The following is a 17,373-nucleotide window of genomic DNA, read 5'->3' as shown; positions in this document are numbered from 1 at the left end:
CAGTCCACCTAAAACCCTGATGCAATTTCTTTTACATCCATCACAGTTGTATCATTGCCAGTGAGAAAGGCAAGGAAAAGATATTTGTCCAGAAGCGCATGCAGCATGAGTGGAGACTGTCACAGATTTGGGATAAAAAGCAGCTGTGGTTTAATCGGTTTCTTCAGTTGTCTTAGGACATGGTCACCACACCTTGGTGTCAGCTCCCCTTTCGAGGCTGTTACCTGGTCGGCCGTGCATCAGTTTCAACTAGGGCGGGAGACTGCTTGTGAAGCTGCTTGTTTTTACCACGTATCTCATGCGTGTCCATTTGGAATAACTGAACCCCACCGCTGAGAAGGAGGTGTTTTGGAAAAAATCAAGCCTCCATCCCATCAGCCTTTAGAGCAGTGCCCTTGGCCAGGGGTGACTTTTCCTCCAGGGAACAGCTGGTCATGTCTGGAGGCAGCTTTGGTCGTCACAGCTCAGGATAGCCTGACATCTAAAGAGCAGAGGCCAGGGATGCTGCTAGAAGTCCTAGAGTGCACAGGACCGTGAACACAGAAACACATCATCCCAGTGCAGCGGTTGTGAAAGTAAAAGTGAAGGCTCTAGTCACTCGGTCGTGTCTGAGTCTGCGACCCCATGGCCTGTACCTGCCAGGCTCTTCTATCCATGGGATCTCCAGACAAGAATACTGCAGTGGGTAGCCATTCATTCTTTTCTCCAGGGGACCTTCCTCACCCAGGAACTGAACCCAGGTATCCTGCATTGCAGGCAGATTCTACACCATCTGAGCTGCCAGGGAAGCCCTGCCAAATTCCAGGGAACACAGAGGAAGGAGGAGCCCAGTGAGTGACAGGAATGCACTTGGCAAAATACAGTCCCGGGACTCCACGTGACAGCTGAGCTGTTTCCATCAACATGGAATTGCTAAGGGAAAGGAAGGGGGGAAAGAATGAAAAGAGAAAAAAGAGGGCGAGAGAGAGGGGGCCAGAAAATCCACAGAGATTTGAGATATACCAACCAATGGCCGTGCGTGGATCATATTTTGACCCTGGTTTCAGCAATAAGCTGTCAGAGATTTATGAGGTTGCTGGGAAGACTTAGAATGCTAGCTGGATGTTTAATGACAACGTAGAATTCTTATAAAGTTTTTAAGGCAAAAACCTGAAAAATGTTATGAGTTTGAAATGTTCTTCCAAGTATTCCAGAGAGTGGGGTGGAAGGATGCAGGATACAGACGAATCAGGACAAGGGTGGCTCAAACTGAGGGAGTGGTAGATGGACATTTATCGTATTATCTTGCTATAAACATCTGAAACTTTCCAGAGCTATTTCTTCTAAGGACAATGGCTGGTAAATTCATAGCACGTCTGTCCATCCGCTTCATGGAAATTCACCAGGTGGCTATCACTGTCCCAGGAAGAATGGCTGCCCTGGGGACAGCCCGCCTGGAGACTGACATCCACAGAAGGGAGGCCTGAGAAGGGACAGCTGACGCAGAGGCCCAGGGCTGGAGGACAGGAGGCTCAGCGGAGGCAGCTCACTCTCCCAGCTTCGGTCTGCTCAGCCCTGAAGTGGGGCAGGACCAGTGAGTACCCTCCCCTGTAGCTCTGAGACTCCGGGGAAGTCACGGACATGGAGTCAGACTGACTGCAAAGCCTCTCAGCCCAGAGCTGAGCCCCCTGAGCTGAGTCAGGCGCTGGTGCTCAGAGGAAAGAGGCCGTGTGCCCCCTCTAGGGTCTTGAAGACACACAGCCTTGTGTTGGACGTGGGCTGGACAGTGGCTTGAATCCTGCGAAAGGTGAGAGCTGGGCACCATCCTGCCCTTTGGGATGGTGCTCTGGGAGAGCTGGGGGAAGGCTGGACCACTCTCTGAATGCTTGGCAGAGCACTGGGATGTGTTCAGGGACCCTGGAGGCACCCTGGCAGGGCTCTCTCACCCTGAGAGGAGGGACAGCGGAGGATGCCCCTGGGCTGCTATGTGAATCCATCAGAAATGGAAACATCTGGAAGGGAGAGAAGGCTTGCATCTGGACAGAGATGAAAGTCTGAAAAGGTCAGTTTGGGGCAGTTTGTTAGAGACTCTGGTGAAAGTGGCCATTTGGCACTAGGGTGTCCCTGGAGACGTTAAGGCTCAGGAGAGACATGGCCAGACCTTGATTTAAGAAAGCCTTGAATATTTTTTAAGAGACTCTTGTTTAGGTGGCAGGGATGTGCAAGCTTCTTTCTGTAAAGAGTAAGGCAATAAAAATGTAAGGGTTTGTCAGACCCAGCTGGTCCCTGTCACAATTGTTCTTTAAATACTTTTTACAGTCCTTTCCACATGAAAGAAGCATTTTTCGTCCAAGGTGCATGCAGCACCAGGTGCTGGGGGCTGAGTGTGCTGACCCCAAAGGAGAGCGGACATGGAGGGAATGGTCTCTGGGGCGGGGGCGTGGGGATGTTCAGAGACCCGGTGATCACCATGGTGACTCCTCCCTTCCCTCAACGACCATTTCTGTGGTCCTCCTGGGTGCTCGGAGAAAGCAATGGCACCCCACTCCAGTACTTTGCCTGAAAAATCCCATGGATGGAGGAGCCTGGTAGGCTGCAGTCCATGGGGTCGCGAAGAGTCGGACACGACTGAGCGACTTCACTTTCACTTTTCACTTTCATGCATTGGAGAAGGAAATGGCAACCCACTCCAGTGTTCTTGCCTGGAGAATCCCAGGGACGGGGAAGCCTGGTGGCTGCCGTCTGTGGGCTCACACAGAGTCGGACACGACTGAAGTGACTTAGCAGCAGCAGCCCGGGTGCTCACCTTGCCTTGTATCCTACCCAGGCCAGCCTTGGCCACTGCTCTGCCGAAAGGTTTGATTCAGAGAAAAACCCTGGTCTGCAGAGAGTGTTAGTGACTCTCTTCTGCTGTGTGACCTTGGGCAGGTCACTGAACACCCTGCGCCTCCACCCACACCTGTGAACTGTGAACAGCGGCCCCAAGACAGAGGGGGTGTGAGGACCACAGGCGGTCATGACTGTAAAGCTCCGAGAACAGAACTGGCGTTTCTACAGTCACAGCAGCAGTAACAGTAACAGACCCTGAGGGACATCTCCGGGGGCCGTCCTGGGCAATCCCCATCCATCCGCTTCTCAGAGCAGCCTATGAAGCAGAGGCCCACTTAGGGTAGAGAACTGGGCAAGCAGCAGACACCTTGCTGTGGCCTGGCTGCCTGGGAGACCTGGGGCAGCAGGTCTGGACGCTCTGAGTCTCAGTTTCTCCAGTGGTCCCGTGAGGACAACGATGAAGGTTCAGTCTCCTGTGATGACTAAACGAGCTAATAAAGCCAGCCGGGCGTGTAGCACAGACGTGGCACCTCATGACGGCTGGACACATGGAATTCATGGCGTCCTCTCGGAAGGGTTATTATTGCTGCAAAATAGCAGTCTTCAGGATCTGACCCCCAAGGACTCACTTGGTTGGAAATCCCAGGATGCTGGTGGCCCTTGGTATACAGCAGGCACTAAATAAACACTTGCAAACACTTGTGGACCGATTGTCACGTGGCACCCACAGGATACCAACCTGGAGATGGGTGGAAGATGCTCCTTGCTGGGCGCATGGGCTGGATAAGGTGGTCAGTGTCCTCCCCCATTTGCCGGGGACACGCAAGGGGGCAGCTCTGAAGGTCCTGGGTCCCAAGAAACCATCAGTTTCAGGCAAAGCCAGAAGACCTCGCAGGGGGTGGAAGTAGGCTTTCAGGCAGAGCCAAGGCCCTTCCCAGCCCACAGCAGCTCTCACCTCTCCCCTGGGGCAGGGGATGCAGTGGGTCTCTTTCTGTGTCTGAGTGGACAGGACAGCAGACAGCACCCCAGATGACCAGTCCCCCCAGTGGAATCTGTCCCCAGCGCCCCCACTGCTCCGACCCCCAGCGGGCATGCCTCCAGCCACTTATGAGGATTTCTGATCTTATTCCAGACAACTATTTATTTTCTTTTTTTAAATTAATTAATTTATTTATTTTACTTTACAATATTGTATTGGTTTGCCATACATTGACTTGATTCTGAATATTGTATCCTTTTCTTTAAAAGGGCCTTGCTGACATTAGGCCTCAAAAAAACCTGGCCTGCCTCTGCATCGAGGGCTCATGCCCTTGAACTCAGGAGGCGGTTCGGGGCCTGGCCTGGCCTGCACTTCTCAGGAGACACGCACACGTTCTCAGGGCTTTCCTGAGTCCGTGTGAGATGAGGCGCACAAGGGTCTCCATGGCAAAATTGAGGACATTTCTCACTGGGACATGAAGGCTCCTTTCTCTTGTTCAGTCCCTGACTGTTTGTAGCTCCCAATGAGAAAGGCCAAAGAGTTTAAAAACCTCGGCCCCGGTAAAGCCAGTGTGGGCAAGCTGGGTAGAGGGGACTCGGGACTCAGCTGATGTCAGCGGCAGGAGGCGTGAGGCTGAGCATTTCCCAGGGAACGGGCAGCCTGAAAGCGCCCATTCATCCACCGTCTGGCTGCCCAGCCTCCTGCGCCTGACTTCTGGGGCACTCGAGGTGTTTGCAAGGTGCCAAAAGAAAAGACACACTCGATTTGCAGTCGTAAAATGGGCATTTTACTGTCGCACCCTCTGTGATTCGGTTACAAGGCAAGCTCTCCCACGGCCCGGGTCGTCCCCTGCTGGCCGGGACCCTTTACCTGGTGGTCCTCCCAGACTTTGGGTCCCCCAGGGGGCCCCAACAGGCCTGCTAAGGAGAGGGCAGCCAGCGTCACGGGTCCTCAGCAGACCCCGTGGATGTGCAGGGGAGACTGGGCCTCGCCAGGGCTGATCTGGGGCAGAAGGTAGTGCCGTGCGTGGTGGGGGTGGAAGGAGAAACAGGGGGTGTATCCCAGCCAGGGGACACATTTGACTCAGTGCCTCATCCACGGCAGCCGTGAATGAACATCAGAGCAGCCGATACAGCGGCCCCCAGGCCTCAGTTTCCCTGCAGGTCAGGATCTCCGGGAAGCAGGGCCTGAGGTGGATTTGGGGGCACCTGAGGTTCACGGGGGAGCAACAGCTATAAAAGGAAGGAAGGGGTGCAGGACTGGGCAGGGGCCGGGACACCAGCGCAGGACTCAGAACTGACCACGTCTCAGCCCAGGGGACTCCAGAGCAGGGACTCCACCCCAGGCAGAAAGAGCCTGCCCCTGTTACTGTTGCCTAGCTTGGCATGTGCCTGAAGCCCCCTCCAGAAAAGCCTCTTTCAGGATGAAGCTGACCCTGAAGGAAGAGCTGAGGGCGATTGCCCAAACATGCACCTCCCAGCTGGCCAGGGACCTTCCTGGAAGAGAAAAGGGGCGATGCAGACACGTCTGCCACAGGCACCTTGTCTGGGAAACATGTGCAAGAATTTTCTGTCAAAGCAGGTTTTAAGATTAGGTAAACAATACCTATCATACACCCGGCCCAGAAGAGGCCCTCAGGACAGACAGACATTGCTGGGCTGAGTCACAGACAGAGGGGTTTTCTGAAGACATAAATCCATCAGAAAATAGGGAAGGCCCAGACACTATTGCGGGAAAACAGAGCCAGTAAAAGGAAGTTCTTGCCAGTCAGCTAATGAGAAGAGCATCATTTTAGATGAAGACCTCTGTTTAGCTCTTGCGTGCTTGCACGCATGCTAAGTCGCTTCAGCTGTGTCTGCCTCTTTGTGACCAAATGGACCGTAGCCCGCCAGGCTCCTCTGTCCATGGGATTTTCTAAGCAAGAATACTGGAGTGGGTTGCCATTTCCTTCTCTAGGGGATCTTCCCAGCCCAGTGATTGAACACTTGTCTCTTATGTCTCCTGCGTTGATAGTGGGTTCTTTACCACTAGTACCACCAGGGAAGCCCCTGCTTAACTCTTACTGTTTTCTAAAATGCTGATGACTCACTTTTGTCTGAGCTCACACAGTGCAGGGACCCTCTGTGCCCCTCGGCCCCTGCCAGCCCTCCGCCCAACTCAGGGAGGCTAAGGCCCCCCCGCCAGACACCCCATGGCAGCTGCCACTGTGATGCACACTGCACTCTGCATTCCAAGTGTGTGGTCAGTGCCATGGGACAGAGACTTCTGCCACTGTCTTCCCTGCTGTGTCCCCAGGGCCTGCCAGGTGCACGAGACTGACGGATATTTCTTGACTTGAACTGACCGTAACTGAAACTTGCAAACAGCTTCAGCTGTTCAGAACATTGCTAACTCTGAGACAGGGCAAGCGAGGACCTTCAGATCCAGAGATCCCCACAGCAAAATAATTAACTAAACATGAAAAAACAAGCAAACAAAAAAATTCTTTTGTTAACCCTGTAAAAGCCGTCTCCCTCAAACCAATAGCAAATGTCACACGTGGCCATGGAACACGGGTGTTCTGCTGCCAGTCAGCCATGAGGCGTGCCCATCCAAGAGCTCAACTGTTAGTCTTCCTGTGTTCTCCGTGAGGGTCCTAACAACAAGGGAAAGAAAAAGCAGTATAAATGCTAGGAAGAAAGGATAAAGTTCTCACTATTTGCCTTCCTAGAAAGTCTAAAAGTTCTCAACTAAAACTAATAGTAATGTTAGCAAGGTATTTTACTATTAATTTTGTACTGAGCCGTTTTCCTGGTCTTTTCTTATATGCTAATCCTAGATAGATGTGAACCTCTGAGGCAATTGCCTCAGCTCTGCTATCTCCCCAAGGAACACATTAAAAAAAAAAAAAAAAAAACAAGTCACTGGTAAACACAGAAATGAAAACACAGTGATCCAGAGGTCTTTGTCTCTCAGGGGACACACGTTGTAAAGGTGGGGTGTGGAGGCTGGAAATGGGTGGTTTTCGCGCTGTGAGGCCAGTGAGCGTTGGTTGGTATGGCAGTTTGGGAATGAGTACCGTGAGCCCTTGGTACTTGGGGTTCTGCAGCCATTTTAATCTGCAGTTGGTTGCAGCCTCTAAGGTGAAAACAACAGATGCTGAAGGCCGCCTGTCAGGGTCTTCAGAATCTACAATTTGGGTATCCTCGGGGGTCCTGGAGCCAATCCCAGGCAGATACTGAGGGATGACTGTATATTTTACAATCAAACCTTGTAGGTTTCATTCCTACAGAAATGTTAGCATGGGTCTGTTACTACACAGATATAAGAAGGATATCTTTGCAATCACACCTGGAAAAGCAGATACCCCAGTGAACCTAAGTTTTGCATGCCTCCGCACTGGGTGGATACAAAGTTATGGAACATTCATAGAAGTGTATGCCATGCAGACAGCTCTTTAAAAAGGGTGAAGCATGGTGTTCACTGCTGTGAATATTCTGTAGCTTTGTATCCACCCAGTGCTGAGGCATCTGAGGTTTACTGAGGTATCTGCTTTTCCAAATAGGAAAAGCCTGGTGGATTACAGTCCACGGGGTCACAGAGTCAGACACTACTGAACATGCGTGAATGCACAACACGTATTTAGTAAACAAGTGAGTGATTTTTCACAAATGGAGAACACACATGAAGTCAGCACTCGTATCAAACAACATTCCCGGCAACCAAAAGTCCTTCCTGTTCCCTTCTAGTTGCTGCCTCCCAAGGGCAACCACTATCTGGACTTCTAAGAGCATAGGTTAGTTTTGTCTGGTTTTGGACATTATATGAATAGAATCAAATAGGATGTATTCTTTTGTATATTGGCTTCTTTGTTCAACAGTATGTGAGATTTTTGTTGCATGCATTTGTACGTGGTTTATTTTAGTGGTTGCGTAGTATTCCACTGTGTGAATAAACCACATGTTATTTATCCAAAACCAGAAAAGGGTGAAGCAGCTCTATGGCCTGGCTGGAGGCAGGTCCACAATGTTTCTTAAATGTTAAAAAACAAAACCAGATTGCCCAATAATATATATTGGCATGATTTCATTTTTGTTTAGAATATGTATCATATGCATAAACATATATGTGCATACACAGCTGTGTGCACGTGTGTATATGTTATGTCTATGTACATGTAAGAAATATGCAAAATCTGGAAGGCCACATATCCACCCATTAGTAGCTGTTATTTCTTGCCGGGGCTGGAACCTGTGACTTTTTATTTACACAGTTTTGTGTTGTTTCAATTACTCTGCTTGAAAATCAACTGTAGTTCATTTTTTTTAAATTTACAACCAAGAATAAATAAATAACTTACTCTGCAAGGAGAATGTGTTCTTTTTATTCTTCAGTGAATACTAGAAAGCTAAATTCTTGATGTCATTTGCTTTTGTGGCTGCTGTTGTTCTGGTTTATTATTTATTTGCTCATTTTTCATGATTTGCCTTTTTCTCTGACATGTGGTCTCTGAAGGAAAAGTTACTGGGAGGATCTTGGGGTATCAGCTGTGAGTTACTCCAGGTAAGTCTCCAGTGGAGGGGGGTGCGGCAGAGAGAGGGGCCTCCATCTCTCTGCATACTGGTTCACTGTTCAGGAACACTCCACCATCCCTGACCTGTCCTTGGGCCATTGCCGCTGGGGCCAATGAAAGTGAACGCGTTAGTCGCTCAGTCATGTCTGACTCTGCGACCCCATGGACGGTAGCCCACCAGGCTCCTCTGTCCATGGAATTCTCTAGGCAAGAATACTGGAGTGGGTTGCCATTCTCTTCTCCAGGGGAGAGTCCCCACACAGGGATCGAACCCGGGTCTTCCTGCATTGCAGGCAGATTCTTTGCCATCTGAACCTGACTGCTAAAAGGCAGGCCACAGGTCCAGTCAGGTGAGGACCAGCTCAGGACTGCCCGTGCCTCCTCTGTCCCTGTGTTTTCAGTGGGACTATGCAGAGGGGGGCTCTATGTACACGCCCTGGGGTGGGGAGAACAGGAGCATCATTTCCCCCAGCTCTCATAACTTTTTATAATGAAATAGAAAATAGTCAAAGAAAAAGCAGATTTGGTAAAATTTTGCTAAGCAAGATAGTGAATATGGGTAATATTTGTTATATAATCTCATAGTAATATATAATATAAATAATAAAATGCATTATACAGTATATTCTGCATTCGTTACATATTCAATATACATTCATTTATTTCAAAAGTGTAGGCAGTTGAGGCAGCTCCGCTTATTAAATAATGCATTTCTTTCTTCCAAATCAAAACACATTGTTATATTAAATCACCATATACAGGAATCTAGTCTTACTTATTTACTGAATTGATTAGCGCTTAGTGCTTAGTCAATGTAGGCACTCTTCTAAGTACTTAAAAAAATATTAACTTATCTGTTGTTTAAACCTCTTAAGCACTGCATTATTGGATTCTCTAATTAGAGTTTCACTTTTTTGTTTTCTTTTTGTCCTATGCCCTCCCAAAGTGATTTAAATACAGCCCAGTTTATAATCTCCTCTGATTATCTGTGATAAGGGAAGTATTTCCTCCCCACAATTTTCCTTTTTCAAGCTTTTCACGGCTGTTATCTGATAATGTATTCCTTTTTTTTTTTTTTCCCACCACTTTTGGAGGTTTATCTCACAATTCATACAGCTTATCACATAGTGTTGACATTTGTATTCAGCCACATAAGCAGCCCCCAGATCAGGTCAGAGAACATCTTCATGACTCCAGGCCCCTCCCAGCCGAGATCCCCACTGTGCTGAGTCCCACCACCGTGGATTGGCCTGGTGTGATCCTGAACATCCTGTTGAAGCACAGAGTACGCAGTCTTCTGTGTCAGGCTTCCTTTATACAACATCGCGTCTGCGAGATTCATTTACATGTAGTCCTTTCTCTTTCCATTGTATGAAAGTTCTACTGCTTAATCACCCATTCTTCTTTTGATGGACACTTGGGCTGTTTCCAGTTTGGGGCTGTTACAGAGAAAGCTGCTCAGAACTTTCCAACACCTGTCTCTTGGTGAACATCCTTATTTCAGCCAGGTAGGCACTTAGAAGAAGAACCGCTGGGTCAGGAGGTCTATGCATACACTTCACTTCAGTAGGTTCAGCCTCCCTGCTTCCCAGCTTACACTCCCACCAGCAGCGTAACCCATCTGGTTGCTCCCCAGTCTCAGCAGCAACTAATCTTAATTTCAGCCTTTTTAACTTCAGCCTTTCTAGCGATAGTGTAGTTTTTTCACTTCAAAACTGGCAATTCTCCAATGACAAATAATGTGGTGCAAATTCTATATATTGATTGGCCATTTTAATGTCCAGATTTAAGAAGATCCTATTTGAGTCTTTTGCCTATTTTCAAGTTTCTTTTTTCATTGAAATGTTAAAGTTCTTTAGATATTTTCGAATGGAGTCCTTTGTAAGATATGTCGTTTAGCCGCTCTGCTGCTGCTGCTGCTTCAGTCGTGTCCGACTCTGTGCGACCCCATAGACGGCAGCCCACCAGGCTCCCCTGTCCCTGGGATTCTCCAGGCAAGAACACTGGAGTGGGTTGCCATTTCCTTCTCCAGTGCATGAAAGTGAAAAGTGAAAGTGAAGTCGCTCAGTCGTGTCCAACCCTTAGCAACCCCGTGGACTGCAGCCCACCAGGCTCCTCCGTCCATGGGATTTTCCAGGCAAGAGTACTGGAGTGGGGTGCCATTGCCTTCTCCACTCAGTCGTGTCCAACTCTTTTGTGGACTGTAGCCTGCCAGGCTCCTCTGTTTATGGGATTCTCTTGGCAAGAATATTGGAGTGGGTTTCCATGCCCTCCTCCAGAGGATCTTCCCAAGCCAGGGACTGAACCCTTATCTCTTACATCTCCTGCTTGGCAGGTGGATTCTTGACCACTAGCGCCACTTGGGAAGCAGTTACCTCTCTACCTTTCTATTTCTAAGAAAGGTCGTATTCTAAAATACTGGGGTTAAGATTTCAACACATAACAAATAGTTAATATTTTTCTATACATTTTTATCTTTGCTCCCAAACCTTGGAAATATTATTTTATCTTTTCTTCCAAAAGTTTGATCATTTTAGCTTTAACATGTATTAACCTTTGCAAATTAATTTTTGTGAATCATGTAAGATAGTGGTCAAGGCTATTTTTCTCAGCACATATACTGAAAAAGATCCTTAGCTCCCCCAGTGAATTGCAACAAGGATTATGTCATAAATCAGGTGACAAATTGATCAAATTGTCTGTCCTTGTACAAATATCACACCATTGTAATCACTGCAACTTTGTATAAGTCTTGATATTTTATAGTGTAAAGCGTACTGTGTTTTCCTTCCTCCTTCGTATTTATTGTTGCCTCAATTATCCTTGGTCCCTTGCAGTTCTATAAATATTTCATATTGATTTTTGCTTATCATGTTTTTTACATTTGTCTTCATCTACGGAAATTTACATTTATCAATTTTCAAACAAGTGAAAAAAACACTAGCATTTTGATTAAACTTTTGTGGACACTAAAAATCATTTTTGGGGAAAATTAACATAATAACAATATTAAGTCATTTAATCTAGCAACACAATATCTCTCCTCATTCAAATTTTATTTAATTTATTTTAGTAATGTTTTAGAGTTTCCTGCATTACATATTTTTGAAAAAGACTGTATATCTGTATTTTTTTATTTTGCCATGCAATTAGGATTTCTCTTTTTTTTTTTTGCTTCATTGAACCAAGCTCTTTATTTAGTACAATCCTGAATAGAAGTGGTTATATTGTACATCCTTGTCTTATTCTTGACCTCAGGGTAGACCATTCAAAATATTGCCAGTAAGCACAACATTAGCTATAGCTTTTTATTTTGCTTTGTTTTCTTCGGGCTGTTTAATTCATTAAGAGTATTTTCTTCAATTTTGTATTTGGTTATATTTTTATGATGAATAGATGTTTAATCTTATAAAATCTCTTTTCTGCATTATTGATATGATTATAGATTTTTCTCTTTTATTCTATCAATGTAAATTACACTGATTATTGATGGTTAAAGCAACTTTATTTTATATTTGATTGAATGCATGGGGAAAATCCCACTTGGTTGCATTATCCTTTTATATAATGTTGAATTCATCTTGCTAACATTTGTTTAGGGTTTTTGTATGTTTGTTTGTGTGTGATATCATCTTGTAATTTTCTTTGCATTCAATGTCCTTGTCAGAGTTGGTGTCAAGGTTATATAGACCTCATCAAAAGACACCTTTGTGGGAAAATGTTTCATTGCGGATACACTCTCTCACAGATAGAGAACTATTGATATTTTCTACTTTTTTGTGTGTCATTTTCTCTAAATTGAGTTTTTAAAGAACTTATCTATTCTAAATTTTCAAGCTCCATGTCAAAAAGTTTTTAATCTACTTAATATTTTTTCAATTTTTATAATATTTTTTCTTTTTCATTCCTGATAATGGTGAATTATGTTTCTTTCTCTCTCTCCTTTAATTTATGTCTTCCCACAGGTTTATCAATTTCATCACTTTTTCAAAGTGCCAACATTTTAGTTTTACTCATCTCTCTATTATATTCTTACTTTGTATTTTACTGATTTCTGCTCCTATTGTTACTGTTCTACTTTACTTAAACTTGCTATGCTATTTCTAACTTCTTGAATTGGAATCTTAGAGCATTGACTTTTAACTCATATGTATGAAGTAGATAGATAAAAATACAGATAGACACGGACACATATCTATATATGTATACACACACACATACATATATATACATGTGAATATAATGTACAAATATGCTTGAATATAATTTCATTTCTTGGTTTCTCTTTTCATTTTTTCTTAGAAGCACAGATTATATATAGAATGCTTTTAAAATTTTCTATGCATTTGAAGATTTTCTCCTCTTTTTCTGCCACTGAGTTTAATATAATTGCCCAGTAGCCAGAGAATGAATATACAATCTAAAACTTCCATCTTTTGGAATTTGTTTAAACTTGCTTTATGACCTGGGACTAAAACTTGCAGTGTTTTATCTGTTTTTCAGCCCAAGTCATTAATTGTGTTTTCAGCTTTCTACATCCTTACTGGCCTTTTGTCTACTATTTAGTCAGTGAGAGATGTGTTAAAAGGTATCAGATATCATCATGCTTTTTTTTCCCTATCCTTTTCAGTTCTGATAACTTTTGGTTTATGTATTTTGAAGCTATTTTTAATAGGCAAATTTTCATTTAGGATTATTATTTCTTCCTGCTGAATTGACACTTTTATTCACATTAACTATCTCTTTTTCACTCTCATGATATTTCTCACATGAAGTCTAACTATCTGATATCAATATAGGTGCACAGGCTATATTGGGCTTCCCAGAGGGTTCAGCAGTAAGAATTTTCCTGCCAATGCAGGAGACATGGGTTTGATCCCTGGGTTGGGAAGATCCCCTGGAGAAAGAAATGGCAGTATTCTTGCCTGGAAAATTCCACGGACAGAGGAGCCTGGCAGGCTACAGTCCATGGGGTCACGAAGACTCAGACAAGACTGAGCATGCATGTGCTACAGGCTATATTGGCTAATATTTCTATAGTGTATCTTTTGCCTATTATTTCACACTCGACATTTCTGTGTCTTTTTATTTAAAATGTCTCTTGTTAACAGCGCTGAGAAAGAAGGGAATACAATTTTGCCTCCTAGACATAAGCTACTTACAGGGTAGGAAAACTAAGCTTGAAAAAAGAACCCTTTTAAGAATATCACATGAGAAGTGATGTCCTAGGTAAAGATTGAACGTCCTTCAGTCAATGCAAAAAGTGGAGAGGCTGAGTGACAACTTATCTAGCATAGAAAGGGATTTCCAAGGGCAGAGCGAATCATTCTTTGGAGTACATGAGGGTCAGGGAATAGAGGAAGCCTGGGAAAATGCTGAAATGAGAATAGAAGACAGGAAAAGGCTGGTCCTCGGGGTCCGCAAGGCTCCAGACAGAGTATCGGTGTTATTTTCTAGAGGGTGAGCCAAGCTGAGCTCTGTAACTACTGTGTGTTAAATCCCTCTCTCCTGGGCAGCATTGCCATTTGTCTTTGCCCTTCTCTTTGTTGGCACACTTTACAGGCTACGGTATTTCAGTGGTGAAACAGAAGTCTTCCCACCCTTCTGAGACAGAAAGGCAGATCTCCACTGCTCACTCTCTGAGAGACAGAGGAGGTGGACCCCTTGCTCCCACGTCTCTCCTGACTCTGCAGGACTCAGAGACAGAGAGACCCCAGCCTGCCCACCTTTGAGCATCTCCCTGGAACAATGTGTGCAAAGAACAAGTGAATCAGAGCTGATGTGACATTCCTCCAAGGATAACTTGATACCACCAGCCAAGCTCTTTCCAGGGTTTGCTTGCTCCAGTTCTTCCTCTAAGAAGACAATCCAAAGTCTTGCCAACCTTGGAAGGAGGAAGCTCTACGTGGCTCCGCCAACCAGGGATCCCACATCTGCCCTTTGTCCCCAAGGGCACCGCTTGGCAAAAACCCGTGGCAGCCTGGAATTAAGTGGAGGAATAGAAAGTCCTGTACAAGTTTCTAACTCCATGAATCCATGTGTAATTTTTAGATTGAACTGACCCTCTTGTGACTTAAAAACAGCTTATGTAGATTACCTGAAAATAGGGACTTTCTATTCCCTATGATTTCATTATATAAAACATGGCTAAGGCGATCGTGAACTGGGTTACCATTTGTGCTTCTGTTGCCTTCCCTTTGAAACACCTGTGTCTGATATGGGCTGTGGATGTTGTCAGCCACTTTCACTGGCTTCCCAGGTGGCGCTAGTGGTAAAGAACCTGCCTGCCACACCAGGAGACACAAGAGACGCAGGTTCAATCCTTGAGTCAGGAAGATCGCCATGGCAACCCATGCCAGTATGCTTGCCCTGAACAGAGGGGCCGGGGCTACAGTCCACAGGGTCACAGAGTCAGACATGACTGAAGTCACTTAGCAAGCACTCACAGCCACGTTCACACAATTTCCCGGATCTCCACCCAGACTTGTGTCTTGGATGTCCTGCAGATGCATTCCTTATGAAGAAATGCAAAGAGATGCCCTGCACAACTTATTTGGGCTGCACAGGTCCTCAGAGCTAGCTCCTGTCTCCTTCAGAAGGCAGCATATCCTTCTGGTCCTGGCTCAGGTACCTGGAAGGCCAGTGTCCCCTGGGGCGTGATGGCCGGCAATCCACATCTCTAGTTCACCAGAAGGCACATAGCTCTCTGGAAACCACAGAAAAGGTGGTTTAGCTGGAACTTCCTGGCACACGTATTATGTGACCTTGAGATGATCACACGGCCTCTCCATAAAAGATCATCATTAATTGTACTCTCTTCCTGAGACTCATGGATGGAGTTTGAATGTGGCCTCTTCATTTCCAATAAGTAGCATCAGATCTGTGGCCCAGAAGTGTCCCAGGCAACGCCTGGGCTACCGAAGTGCCCAGCTCAAGGATGAGCATGGATTCCCACTTCCACAAATCCTCTCCAGACATGGATGTCTACATGTAAATGAATGAACATTAAATAGATAAAAAACGCGGTTCTTCATTGCACTAGTCACACTTCAAGTGTTCAATAGCCACACGTGGAGAGGACTTGGGAAGGTGAGCCTGGACAGCACAGGTGGAGAATGTCCCACCAAGCGCGGGAAGTCTGTTCAGAGCGTGGTCCTAGACGTGATTCATCTCTCTGTCCACATACCAGCATCTGGTTTTGGCCCAGACCAAACACCCAGCATGTGAGAAGTCCAAATGTCTGTCTGTCTCTGCTCCAGGCTGGAAAAAAACAGAGGCTAAACCAGGTCTTTCTTGTGATTACAGCATCATCAGTCAGTGGAAACCAGAGAGAGGAGCGAGTGTGATGTGGGATCCAACAGAATGGAGTCAAGAAAGAAAGGAATTATAGTGAGTTGTTGTTCTTGTTCAGTCACTTGATTCTTTTGCTACTCTAAGGACTGAAGCCTGCCAAGTTCCTCTGTCCATGGGATTCTCCAAGCAAGAATACTGGAGTGGGTTGCCAGGCCCTCCTCCAGGGGATCTTCCAGACCCAGGGATCAAACCTGCATCTCCTGCATTGCAGGTGGATTCTTTACCACTGGGCCATGAACAAGGTCAAATGGGAACTCTTGGTAATAAGCTAGAACCAACTTACACACTTTTTGAAGATTTTGATTAATGCCAAGCCACCTGACCAGCACGTCTGAGGAACCTAGGTGTGTTAAGGCCACGTGCATCATCAAAGGAGCTAGAAAGGATAGGATCCATCAGGTGGGATTTAAAACCCAGACACATGGATTATATGATTTTTATGAAAAATATATTAAAAGCAAAAATGTTTTATAAACTATTGTGGTAGTCTGTATTAGTTTGTTAGTGCCACTTCAGGAAATTAGCACAAACTGGACAGCTTACAGCACAGAAATTTATTCTGCCACAATCCCAGACTCAGGCAGTCTGCAGTCAAGGTGTCAGCAGAGTTGAACTCCTTCTAGAGGCTCTGATGGAGCATGCTTCCTGCCTCTTCCAGCTTCTGGAGGCTTCAAATGTTCCTTGGCTTGTGGCCACATCCCTCTAATTTCTGTTTTTGTCTTCACTTGGCCTCCTCCTCTTCTGTCTGTTATAAAGATACTTCTCACTGACTTTAGGTCCCCTAGAATAGTAGAGAGCAATCTCATCGTGAGAGCCTTAATTTATTCACACCTGCAAAGATCTGTTTTTTAAATAAGGTCACATGCACAACGTCAGGGCTTTGGACATGGCCATATACTTGGGGGGACCACCGTTCAACCCATGATTGCACTGTTAAAATATACTAAATATCTTTATACAAATTAAGTGATAGTAAGAATTTATAGAGGGTTTTTGTGTGTGTGTGTGAATTAATCTTAAAATAAGCTGATAATACAAATCTTTAGCCAAGCAATGGCTTTCTAATATTAATGAGCTCTGCTATTACAAAGACGGCTCATCAATGTCTTCAATGATCAACTTCTTCCCTGGGGCATTTGACTCATCCAAGTACAGCAGAAACAGCCCCATGGCAGGATCACATCCTGTAAGCACTCCTTGCAAGACGCTGACCATCTTCTCCCGGTCAGAAGGTGCCGGTGACCTTCCAAATGCTCCAGCTGTGACTCCAGCAGCGCCTCGGTGCTGTCGACAGGGTGGTGGGGGCAGTGTCGCTCCATGGGCCATCTCAGCAGTGCAAACGCTGCTCGGTTCCATCAGGGTTTTGGGGAAGCCCACGCCAGGCATTACTGGTGCAGAAGGATAACCACAGATAGTACGGCTGTGGCTGCCTGGGGTATCTCTGGAGGGGAACATCCCGTCGTGAACGGGCCCTTAGACAAGGAGCACTGCGAAAACTGGATGAAGAGGGGCGTAGATGACAGGGAGCCCAGGTCCTTCTGAGCTGGTCCTGATGTCTGCCTAAGAGGAGGTCCCCTCCGGGGCTCCATCCATCCTTCTCCAGGAGCTCAGGACCCTCCGCCAGCTTTCACACCCAGAGTGATGAATGAGCAGGGACTCCCATCTGCCCGCGACAGTCAGA

The sequence above is a fragment of the Bos grunniens genome, chromosome 26, assembly GCF_055505025.1.
Source record: "Bos grunniens cultivar Pamir isolate PY7600 chromosome 26, Bosgru_T2T1.0, whole genome shotgun sequence".
In the NCBI taxonomy this organism is placed as follows: Eukaryota; Metazoa; Chordata; class Mammalia; order Artiodactyla; family Bovidae; genus Bos; species Bos grunniens.
This window is presented reverse-complemented; position numbering follows the sequence as displayed.